Here is an 11,136-nt window from a genome sequence, read left to right as displayed (position 1 = left end):
AAGCGCAGCAACAGCAGAGTAATAAAAATTGATTTACAAATAATTTCGGATATAATAAAAACTAAATTTAAATTAAGTGTTGTGTGCGCTACGGTATTTGCATTTTATATTAATAATACATTTATATTTTCCACAAAGGAACCAGAATAAAGTAAGTTTTAATGCGATATGGGAAAGGGCATTTTCTGGGAAATCTAACATCATTTTCCCATATCGCTACACATCCATTCATTCATTTTCATTACTGTTGCTACAAAATCTGCATCGCTCAATCTGTTACATTGTAGGACTTGCTTTAATATAATTGAATTAATAAAAAAAATATTATTTACAGGATATCGAAAATTTGTCCCCACAATCAATATTGGCAGGATTGGACAAGGTAAGTCCACCGTTGTGAAAGCTATTTCCGGAGTTCAAACGAAAAGCCTTTTTTATGCAATGCCACGACAGCAGCAGCAACAACCTATCTGCCAATGCCACAACCGTCGGGCTATCCTCCACAACCTGGTCCACCTGGTTGCCCTCCACAACCTCAACATCCAGGCTATCTTCTACATCAACCAAGTGCACCACCAGGTGGTCACATGGGTCAAATGATGCCACCAACACAACCTGGACAGGCGCCAATTCCCAGTCAGCCACCCGGATGTCATGGTTATAATGTATGTTAATACAACTAATATATTTCAAATATTACTGATGATTATTATACTCAGTTGAGCAGAGCTTACAGTAATTAACTTTGATTGGATAACGGTTGGTTGTACAGGTATAAAGGAATCGAGATAGATATAGACTTCCATATATCAAAATCATCAGTATCGAAAAAAAATTTGATTGAGCCATGTCCGTCCGTCCGTCTGTTAACACGATAACTTGAGTAAATTTTGAGGTATCTTGACGAAATTTGGTATGTAGGTTCCTGGGCACTCATCTGAGATCGCTATTTAAAATGAACGATATCGGACTAAATCGGACGGAAAATTTTGAAAAATCGAAAAAGTGCGATAATTCATTACCAAAGACGGATAAAGCGATGAAACTTGGTAGGTGGGTTGAACTTATGACGCAGAATAGAAAATAAGTAAAATTTTGGACAATGGGCGTGGCACCGCCCACTTTTAAAAGAAGGTAATTTAGAAGGTGGCGGCTACCGTGGTGTGATGGTAGCGTGCTCCGCCTACCACACCGGATGCCCTGGGTTCAAACCCCGGGCAAAGCAACATCAAAAATTTTATAAATAAAGTTTTTCAATTAGAAGACAATTTTTCTAAGCGGGGTCGCCCCTCGGCAGTGTTTGGCAAGCGCTCCGGGTGTATTTCTGCCATGAAAAGCTCTCAGCGAAAACTCATCTGCCTTGCAGATGCCGTTCGGAGTCGGCATAAAAAAATCATGTAGGTCCCGTCCGGCCAATTTGTAGAGAAAATCAAGAGGAGCACGACGCAAATTGGAAGAGAAGCTCGGCCTTAGATCTCTTCGGAGGTTATCTCGCCTTACATTTATTTTTTTTTAATTTAGAAGTTTTGCAAGCTGTAATTTGGCAGTCGTTGAAGATATCATGATGAAATTTGGCAGGCACGTTACTTGTATTACTATATGTATGCTCTATAAAAATTAGAAAATCGGAGAACGACTACGCCCACTTAAACAAAAATTTTTTTTAAGTGAAATTTTTACAAAAAATTTAATATCTTTACAGTATATAAGTAAATTATGTTAACATTCAACTCCAGTATGGTGCAACAAAATACAAAAACAAAAGAAAAATTCAAAATGGGCGGGGCTCCGCCCTTTTTCATTTGATTTGTCTAGGATACATTTAATGCCATAAGTCGAACAAATATTTACAAATCCTTGTGAAATTTGGTAGGCGCTTAGATTCTAGGACGATAACTGTTTTCTGTTAAAAATGGCGAAATCGGTTGAAGACACTCCCAGTTTTTATACACAGTAGATCGTTTGTCCTTCCGCTCGGCCGTTAACACGATAACTTGAGCAAAAAGCGATATATCTTTACTAAACTCAGTTCAGATAATTACCTGAACACACTTTGTATTGGTATAAAAAATGGCCGAAATCCGACTATGACCACGCCCACTTTTTCGATATCGAAAATTACGAAAAATGAAAAAAAATGCCATAATTCTATACCAAATACGAAAAAAGGGATGAAACATGGTAATTTCATTGGTTTATTGACGAAAATATAACTTTAGAAAAACACTTTGTAAAATGGGTGTGACACCTACCATATTAAGTAGAAGAAAATGAAAAAGTTCTGCAGGGCGAAATCGAAAGCCCTTGGAATCATGACAGGAATACTGTTCATGGTATTACATATATAAATAAATTAGCGGTACCCGACAGATGATGTTGTGGGTCACCCTGGTCCACATTTTGGTCGAAATCTCGAAAACGCTTTCACATATACAAGTACCACCACTCCCTTTCAAAATCGTTATTAATACCTTTAATTTGACACCCATATTGTACAAGCACATTATATAGTCACCCCTGGTCCACCTTTATGGCGATATATCGAAAAGGCGTCCACCTATAAAACTAAGGCCCACTTCCTTTTAAAATACTCATTATCACCTTTCGTTTGATACTCATAATGTACAAACGCATTCTAGAGTCAACCCGGGTCCACCTTTATAACGATATCCCGAAAAGGCGTCCACCTGTAGAACTAAGGCCCACTCCCTTTTAAAATACTCATTAACACCTTTCATTTGATACCCATATCGTACAAACAAATTCTAGAGTCACCCCTGGTCCACCTTTATATCGATATTTCGAAAAGGCGTCCACCCATAGAACTAAGGCCCACTCCCTTTTAAAATCCTCATTACCACCTTTCATTTGATACCCATATCGAACAAACAAATTCTAGAGTCACCCCTGGTCCACCTTTATATCGATATTTCGAAAAGGCGTCCAACCAGAGAACTAAGGCCCACTCCCTTTTAAAATACTCATTAACACCTTTCATTTGATACCCATATCGTACAAACAAATTCTAGAGTCACCCCTGGTCCACCTTTATATCGATATTTCGAAAAGACGTCCACCCATAGAACTAAGGCCCACTCCCTTTTAAAATACTCATTAACACCTTTCATTTGATACCCATATCGTACAAACAAATTCTAGAGTCACCCCTGGTCCACCTTTATATCGATATTTCGAAAGACGTCCACCCATAGAACTAAGGCCCAATCCCTTTTAAAATACTCATTAACACCTTTCGTTTGATACCCATATTGCATAAAAACGCATTTTAGAGTCATCCCTGGTCCACCTCTATGGCGATATCTCGAAAAGGCGTCCACCTATAGAACTAAGGCCCACTCCCTTTTAAAATACTCATTAACACCTTTCATTTGATACCCATATCGTACAAACAAATTCTAGAGTCACCCCTGGTCCACCTTTATATCGATATTTCGAAAACCCACGAATGGGTGGACACCCATTGAACTAAGGCCCACTCTCTTTTAAAATACTCATTAACACCTTTCGTTTGATACCCATATCGTAAACAAATTCTAAAGTCACCCCTGGTCCACCTTTATGGCGATATCTCGAAAAGGCGTCCACCTATAGAACTAAGGCCCACTCCCTTTTAAAATACTCATTAACACCTTTCATTTGACACCCATATCGTACAAACAAATTCTAGAGTCACCCCTGGTCCACCTTTATATCGATATTTCGAAAAGACGTCCACCCATAGAACTAAGGCCCACTCCCTTTTAAAATACTCATTAACACCTTTCATTTGATACCCATATCGTACAAACAAATTCTAGAGTCACCCCTGGTCCACCTTTATATCGATATTTCGAAAAGACGTCCACCCATAGAACTAAGGCCCACTCCCTTTTAAAATACTCATTAACACCTTTCATTTGATACCCATATCGTACAAACAAATTCTAGAGTCACCCCTGGTCCACCTTTATATCGATATTTCGAAAGACGTCCACCCATAGAACTAAGGCCCAATCCCTTTTAAAATACTCATTAACACCTTTCGTTTGATACCCATATTGCATAAAAACGCATTTTAGAGTCATCCCTGGTCCACCTCTATGGCGATATCTCGAAAAGGCGTCCACCTATAGAACTAAGGCCCACTCCCTTTTAAAATACTCATTAACACCTTTCATTTGACACCCATATCGTACAAACAAATTCTAGAGTCACCCCTGGTCCACCTTTATGGCGATATCTCGAAAAGCCGTCCGCCTATAGAACCAAGGCCCACGCCCTTTTAAAATACTCATTAACACCTTTCATTTGATAGCCATATCGTACAAATTCTTTCTGTGCGTCCGGATTCCACGCGAAATGTTTTTTCTTGGAAATTAGTTCTGTTAGATGAAAGGTTACAGAAGAGTAGTCGTCGATAAATCGTCGGTACCATCCGGTCATGCCGAGAAATTTTCGAAGTTGACGTACGGTCTTTGGAACAGGGTAAGTCTCAATCGCAGCAATTTTATCTTGATCTACCTGAAGAGTTCCGTTTCCAACTATAAAACCAAGGTAATTGACTTGGCTTAAACAAAATTTACTCTTTTTGATGTTGATTGTCAAGCCAGCCTTTCGCAATAATGTGGAGACTTCGGACAAATGGATCAAGTGTTCATTAAATGTGGATGATACTACCAACAAATCATCCAAATATACAAAGACCTGAGTTTTTAAATTGTATGGTATTACTTTGTCCATCAGTCTACACATGGTTTGGGGCGCGTTGCATAATCCAAAAGGCATTCTTTTGAACTGATACAGGGGCCTGTTAGGGACGGTAAAGGCAGTCTTCTCCCTCGATTGCTTATCAAGACTAATTTGCCAGAATGCATCCTTTAAGTCAATCTTGGAAATGCAATGAACGGGAGGAAGCCTGCTTAGCAATCCCTCAATATTTGGGATGGGATATGCATCCTTCAACGTCACCTCGTTTACTTTCCGCGAATCTAAACAAAAACGGACCTTCCCTGGTTTCACAATTAAAACTACCGGCGATGACCATGCCGAGCAAGGAGCTTCTTCTATGACTCTTAGTTCCAACATTCTATCTATTTCTTCACATAACAACTTCTCGACTGCAGGGGAGATAGGATAGTGCCTTTGTTTGATTGGCTTTGCATCCCCTGTATCGATAACATGCTCCACTACTTCTGTCAAACCTAGCCCATCTCTCTCAAAACTTGGAAACCAATCTATTATTACTTCTAACTGTCTCTGTTGGTGAGTATTCAACGGCACAACTTCATTAGAATCGTCCTCAATCGCACTTACGTGACTAAATTGAGAATCGAGCTTCACCCCGATGCCAAACTCCTTCCAAAAATCCATACCGCATATGGCTGACTGTACAATCGAGGGTACTATCAAAAATTCTATTGTTTTCCGTTGTCCGTTGAAGCAAACTGGTATAAAAACTATTCCACTTATTTGTTGTCGTTGGCCATCCGCTGTTTTCACGTATCCATTACCATCTAAAGCAGACGACCTTTTGGCTAACACCGCTTTCGCCAGCTGGCCTCCTATCACGCTTTTGTTTGCATCGCTGTCTAGTAAAGCAAGTACTTGTTCATCGTTAATCCCTATCTGTATAAACGGCCTGTTATCGGAAGGTTTGTATGCGATAGATGAAATAACTATCTTACGCAAACTCTTCTTCTGGTTCCAAAGGTTTTTCATTCGCCGCGTTGAACGAGGAACAACTTTCGGAAGGGTGGAGAAGATGTCGGCGCGGCGCTGTTTGTATTCCGCCAACCGAACATGATAAGGTTTTAGAGGACTTAACTTAGGCAGAACTGTAGGACTTGTGGCAGAGGGTATGGGATTAGTTAAAAGTTGAACATTTTCTACATCCGAGGCTGATGGTTCGGATATCCTCGACGGCGGACATCCTGACCCCCGTTTTCCTCCCTCCTATTACAATGTTGACAACTGGGCTTGTAGGTGTCTAATCTTCCACAGCCGTAACAAAATACCCGTCGCACTGGGTTTGTGCAGTCTTGGTACCTATGCCCCCTATCGTCACAATTCCAACACTGGAGGTTTTCCGTTGACATTTCGGCGATGGCTGCATGTTCCGTAAGGTCCTGGTCATAAGTACCTTCCGTTTCTTCGGTTATATTTCTTCTGGCTGGGAAACTTCGAGTTGGATGGCTGGTCACCACGCTAGCCATGAAATTTTCATGCCGGTGGCACTCCCTTCGAAGAATCGATAAATTGGCAATGTCTAAATGTAATAGCTCATACCTAAGATCAGGCTTTAAATTCCTAACCATGGTTTCAATAAGCTCCTGATCTGCCATGGGGTAACGCAGACGATCATTCATAGCAAGGATCTCGTCCAAGAATTGATCAAATGATTTGTTGGGTCGCTGCTTTCGACGACGTATATTTTCTTTCCTGTCGTAGTCACTCAACTGATCTTTATATTTCTGTCTCAAACCTTCACATAACTCCCCCCAATCTAATCGTTCAGTTTGGCGATGGTGTCGCCAAAACCAAGCTTCCGCATTATCGCTGAACAACATATGTACGTATCGGCATAATAAAACGAAGTCCCCGTTCAAGGACTGCCGTGTTAGCGCATTAACCCGATATATAAAGTCTTCGACAGACATTCCATTTGGTTTGCCTGTGAAACGCACATGCCAGTTAGAAATAAAATTGGAAATTTTGTTAGCCTGTAGATCGCTGGTCCGGGGTAGAGATCCTCTGTCACGGTACGGTCGGGTATGAGGCTCCTCCGGATCATTCAACGGCATGTCCTGTGGCCACCTTGGGATGTCTTGATTCGATGGACGCTCGCGATTCCTTCCTAAATTTAAGTGCTCGAGTAGGGCGCTTAACTCACTGCCGATTTGAGCCGTCATTTGTTCGCGGAAGCCATTCAGGGATTCTTGAATTAAGCCCCGTACCATAGAGTCGTCTACCGCGGTGACCTGCGTTTGAGCACTAGCCGTCGGTCTGGCGATTTGTCGCGGTGATCGGTTAAAATTTGGTCTGCTCAAATTTGCTGCCGCGTTTCTAGACGTTTGCGTTACCAAACGCGTGATTGGCCTGTTTCTAGCTACCGCACCCCCTCTCGCGCGGAAGGAAGTATTCGACGGTGAAACAGCCGCCTCATTCATACTAGACCCGTTTGGGAAATCTGACACTGTAACTGGTTCTCTGCAAGTCGGACAAGAAGCATTGGTTTCTATCCACCTCACTATACATTGCCTGTGAAAGTTGTGCTTGCACGGAGTCTCGGTCGTGTCGCACAGTATCGCTACAAATGGTGCAGATTAGTTCCTCCTCTGCATTTGGGAGATTCAGATTTTCTGGACTATGACGAACTGCCATTGCAAAAAAAATCTCAGACTTGTTGATTAAAGAAAAAAATGTAACGTCTCTGTAAAATTTCGAAAAGTATTTATTATTTATATCAATAACCTACACTTATTTGGGTTTCTTTCTAGAAACAATTTCAATAAAAAGAATAAATTTTTTTTTTTTTTTTTTTTTCGTAAAGAAAATTCGAATTTATTTTTTTGACATAGTTGCTGCCTTTGAGGACTTACATGGGGCATTAAAACTGTAATCACTGCTGGTTGAATTCACCCCGGAAATGGTATGACAATCGATAACAAAACAAACTACCTCTTCTGCAAATTCGAGTTACGTGGCGAGAGTTTAGGTACCAACTAACTACCTCTCCAACCACCTACACCCGTATTGCAAAAAAAAATGATGCGGTGAACAACGCGAGTAGTCTACCGAGGTAACCCAGTAGAGAAAATCTCGAGCGAAGTTTTACCAAAACAAAAAAAATAAAAGTTAAGTATTTATGTATATCACTTTCTTCGGGTATGACTTCGACATAAGCCAATTGTCATCAATATCTCCGACTAAAGTGCAGTTGGAATCTAATGCATTCTGCTAAAGTATCTCCGGTTCACCTCCGAAATAATCCAGATCATGACACTCCAAGAAAGAATCTTTTGGCAGATGCGAAATTATAGAACAAAAAAAATATATAAAAAATTTTATGGAAACGTAACCTTCGTTGGCCCCACACTTGGACGCCATTTATGTAATGAACCAAGGTGAAAGTGGGCCTAGGTGAGACTCCGCCAATATAGATCCTTAGGAACTCAACCATGAACCAGGGCACCGACTAATCAACATCTTAGTTCTCCGAGTACATATAGAGTTTAAGGAGCGGGTACTCTGTTTGCTACTACCAGCTAGTCTTCAGCGAATGAGGGTGGGAACTTGCTCCTACACTGACTTTTTCTCGGCTTCACATAAAAATTTCAAACAGAGATTTGAAAAAAAAATTATTTGTGGCCAACAAGGGTTACACCTGCTAAAATTTAAATTTGCCTAATCCTTACCAAATCCTACAAACTCCAAGTTGAAACCTGCTTACCTCCGTTGTCATACCAATAGCCTGGTTAAACTCTTCCGGCCGCGCTGTGGAAGGCTGAAGGTGTTGTTGCCATTCCGTCATAACCCACCCAACCTGCTAAAAGAAATCATATACGTTTGCTCTTTTAGCCCAAAAGAATACCTACCATTGCCTCCGCTAGCAACTATAGAAAAAAATTTACACCATCATGTCCATATTAAATTTTTCGACTTAACTTTATTACAAAACTGATGTTATTTCCATTCCCTGATTTCATTCTCCACAACTTACTATTCGATATACACCTACATAGATAAGTAACCTAATAGTTCATGTTAGTGTGCATCATCATACCAATTTTGACACAACATGGTCTCAGCAAACTTACAGCAAAATAGTCAAATCAAAAAAAATATGTACCATATCAAACAACTTCTTAATATATGTATACTTATGAGTGTCTGAAGTCAACATTCTCTGTTTATATTTATAACAGCTTGCAATCCATCTCTCTGAATATAACATACATATTTCTGTTCTCATTCCATCTATGAATAATGCTGGTTCGAGAGACTCTCAATATCGCCAAATATTTTACTAGTCGCTCTCTATTAAAATTCATACATACTAGAGTATTAATGTAAACCTAACAGCTAACATTCCTTTTCCCATTGTTAACATTTCTCGTATCTACAATATATTAAGAGTAGCATAGTCTCTCTATATTTAACTTCAAGTTCACAACATTCATGCTACAGTGTGGTAATTACACATACATTCTAATGCAAAATTTAAACGGTTGTCGTTGAGAGAGTGAGCGAGTGAGCGAGATCAATTACTCCGATTCATTCTCTACGGCTAATAATCTCCGAGTTCTATTACCAAGCTCTCGTTTGCTCACTATATGGTAATTAAAACTTTTAGTGCTTGAAGCGAGCAGACAAAAACAAAAGGCACTGTTAACAGCTGAAGTTAAAGCTACGGCCTTTACGTACTAAGAAAATAAACGACTATGTAAAGACAAAAGGCATATGTTATCGTAGCATACAAACTTGCTACACATTTAATGGCTATGTTTCCACTGGCCTTATTCGATTGGATAGGATACAGTTTAATAAATAATTCAATTTGAGACACAAATTACATTATTTAGTAAACTCTTCCATATAGACTTTTCTTTTAGATGTTCTAAGTGCCTTTTTAAGCGGTAGGTGTGAATAAAGAAGTTTTCATATATATACATGTATGGTCATCAAATGACTTACCCACTTATCCTCCTTCCACTGGCCAGTTGATGGGGATGATGGCGGCTAGGCATCAGCTAATAAAACTGAAAAAAAAATATAGGAAATCACTTTCACCATTCACCACTTCCGTACGTCGGGGCTATTTGGCTCTCGGTGCAAGCATTCTTCCCCTGTTATGACCGGTCTTTCGATTTTCGATCGCCAATCTTTTGGCACCTTTGGTACGTTACTTAAATTTTACTCCCTTTTTCCCTATTTTACACTCACTCACTCTAACATTACATCTCTCTTCCCTCTATTACTAACTTCACCTTTGTTTTCTAAAATAAAATTTATAATTTATTATTAATACAAAAATTTTTTTTTTCCTTTACAACTTCTAGACATTATGAAATTATGCCTATTTAATTTAAATCCATGACCCCGATCCGCTCGTTTCCGGCTCCTGCGACTGCTTCCTGTGGCTTAGGTTTCAAGTTTCTTCTTCCGAATTACACCCTCCTTTACAAAATAAACTTAACTTTTGGCGATTATTCGCGTCTTACGCAATTTTCCCCCTTTTTTTTTTCTTTTTTTCTAGTTGCTATTTGTTTATGTATTTACGAATGTTCCTTAATAGCATCCTTCTTTTTCGCAGCACAATGCTCGCAAAATTTTTCTTCGGAAAACATTTTAAAGGTCTTATTTATTATTATTTTTTTTTTCTCTTTTTCGTCACTGAAAGCTTAGTTAACTTTCCTATCCGAATTCTACAAACCAAAACTTTTTAATAGGTAAGGATTTTAAAGTTTTATTTCTTTTTTTTTTTCTAAATCCAACCCACGAAAATTTTATGCAAGATTATTGCATAACTTATTATTAGTTTAATTAGTATTTCGTGTTTCAAAAGGGTTTTTTTTTCTCTTTTTTTCTTGGTTTTTTCTTGTTCGTCAGAAAAATTATGTTCCTTCCGCGGTTGGTTTTTTCTTCAAAAAAAGTTCACTTTTCTTTTTTTTTTTCTTACTACAACTCAAACAAGTTTATTGGATAATTTATTAATTTATTATTAAGTTATCATTTCGGGTTTCAAAAAGGTTTTTTTTTCTCACACCACTTTTTTTTCGAAAGTTTTTGGTTTAGTTTAAACCTTATATTTATTTTAGTTTCGCGTTTGGGTTTTTTTTTTTTTTCAAAAAAAATGTTCCTTTTTTTCTCTCTTGGACGGGAAAAGCGTTTCTTTTTTTCTTCAAATTTTCTTAAACTTTATTATTTAAATGGTTGACAACCGCCCGAACTCAACTTATTCACCAGCACGACATTCACTATTAGATCTCCAACATCAACTGTCCTAAGCTTGCGTTAATATTCGTTTCCTAAGCTAGACTTCAACCGCAATCCCGCTATTTCCTTAAAAAAATTTATTTACGAACTATTTGACTCCAAAAAAAATTGTTTGCGAACTATTTTATATGCTATTATTGT

This window comes from Eurosta solidaginis, chromosome X (assembly GCF_040869045.1).
Source record: "Eurosta solidaginis isolate ZX-2024a chromosome X, ASM4086904v1, whole genome shotgun sequence".
In the NCBI taxonomy this organism is placed as follows: domain Eukaryota; kingdom Metazoa; phylum Arthropoda; class Insecta; order Diptera; family Tephritidae; genus Eurosta; species Eurosta solidaginis.
Note: the sequence above shows the minus strand (reverse complement) of the source record.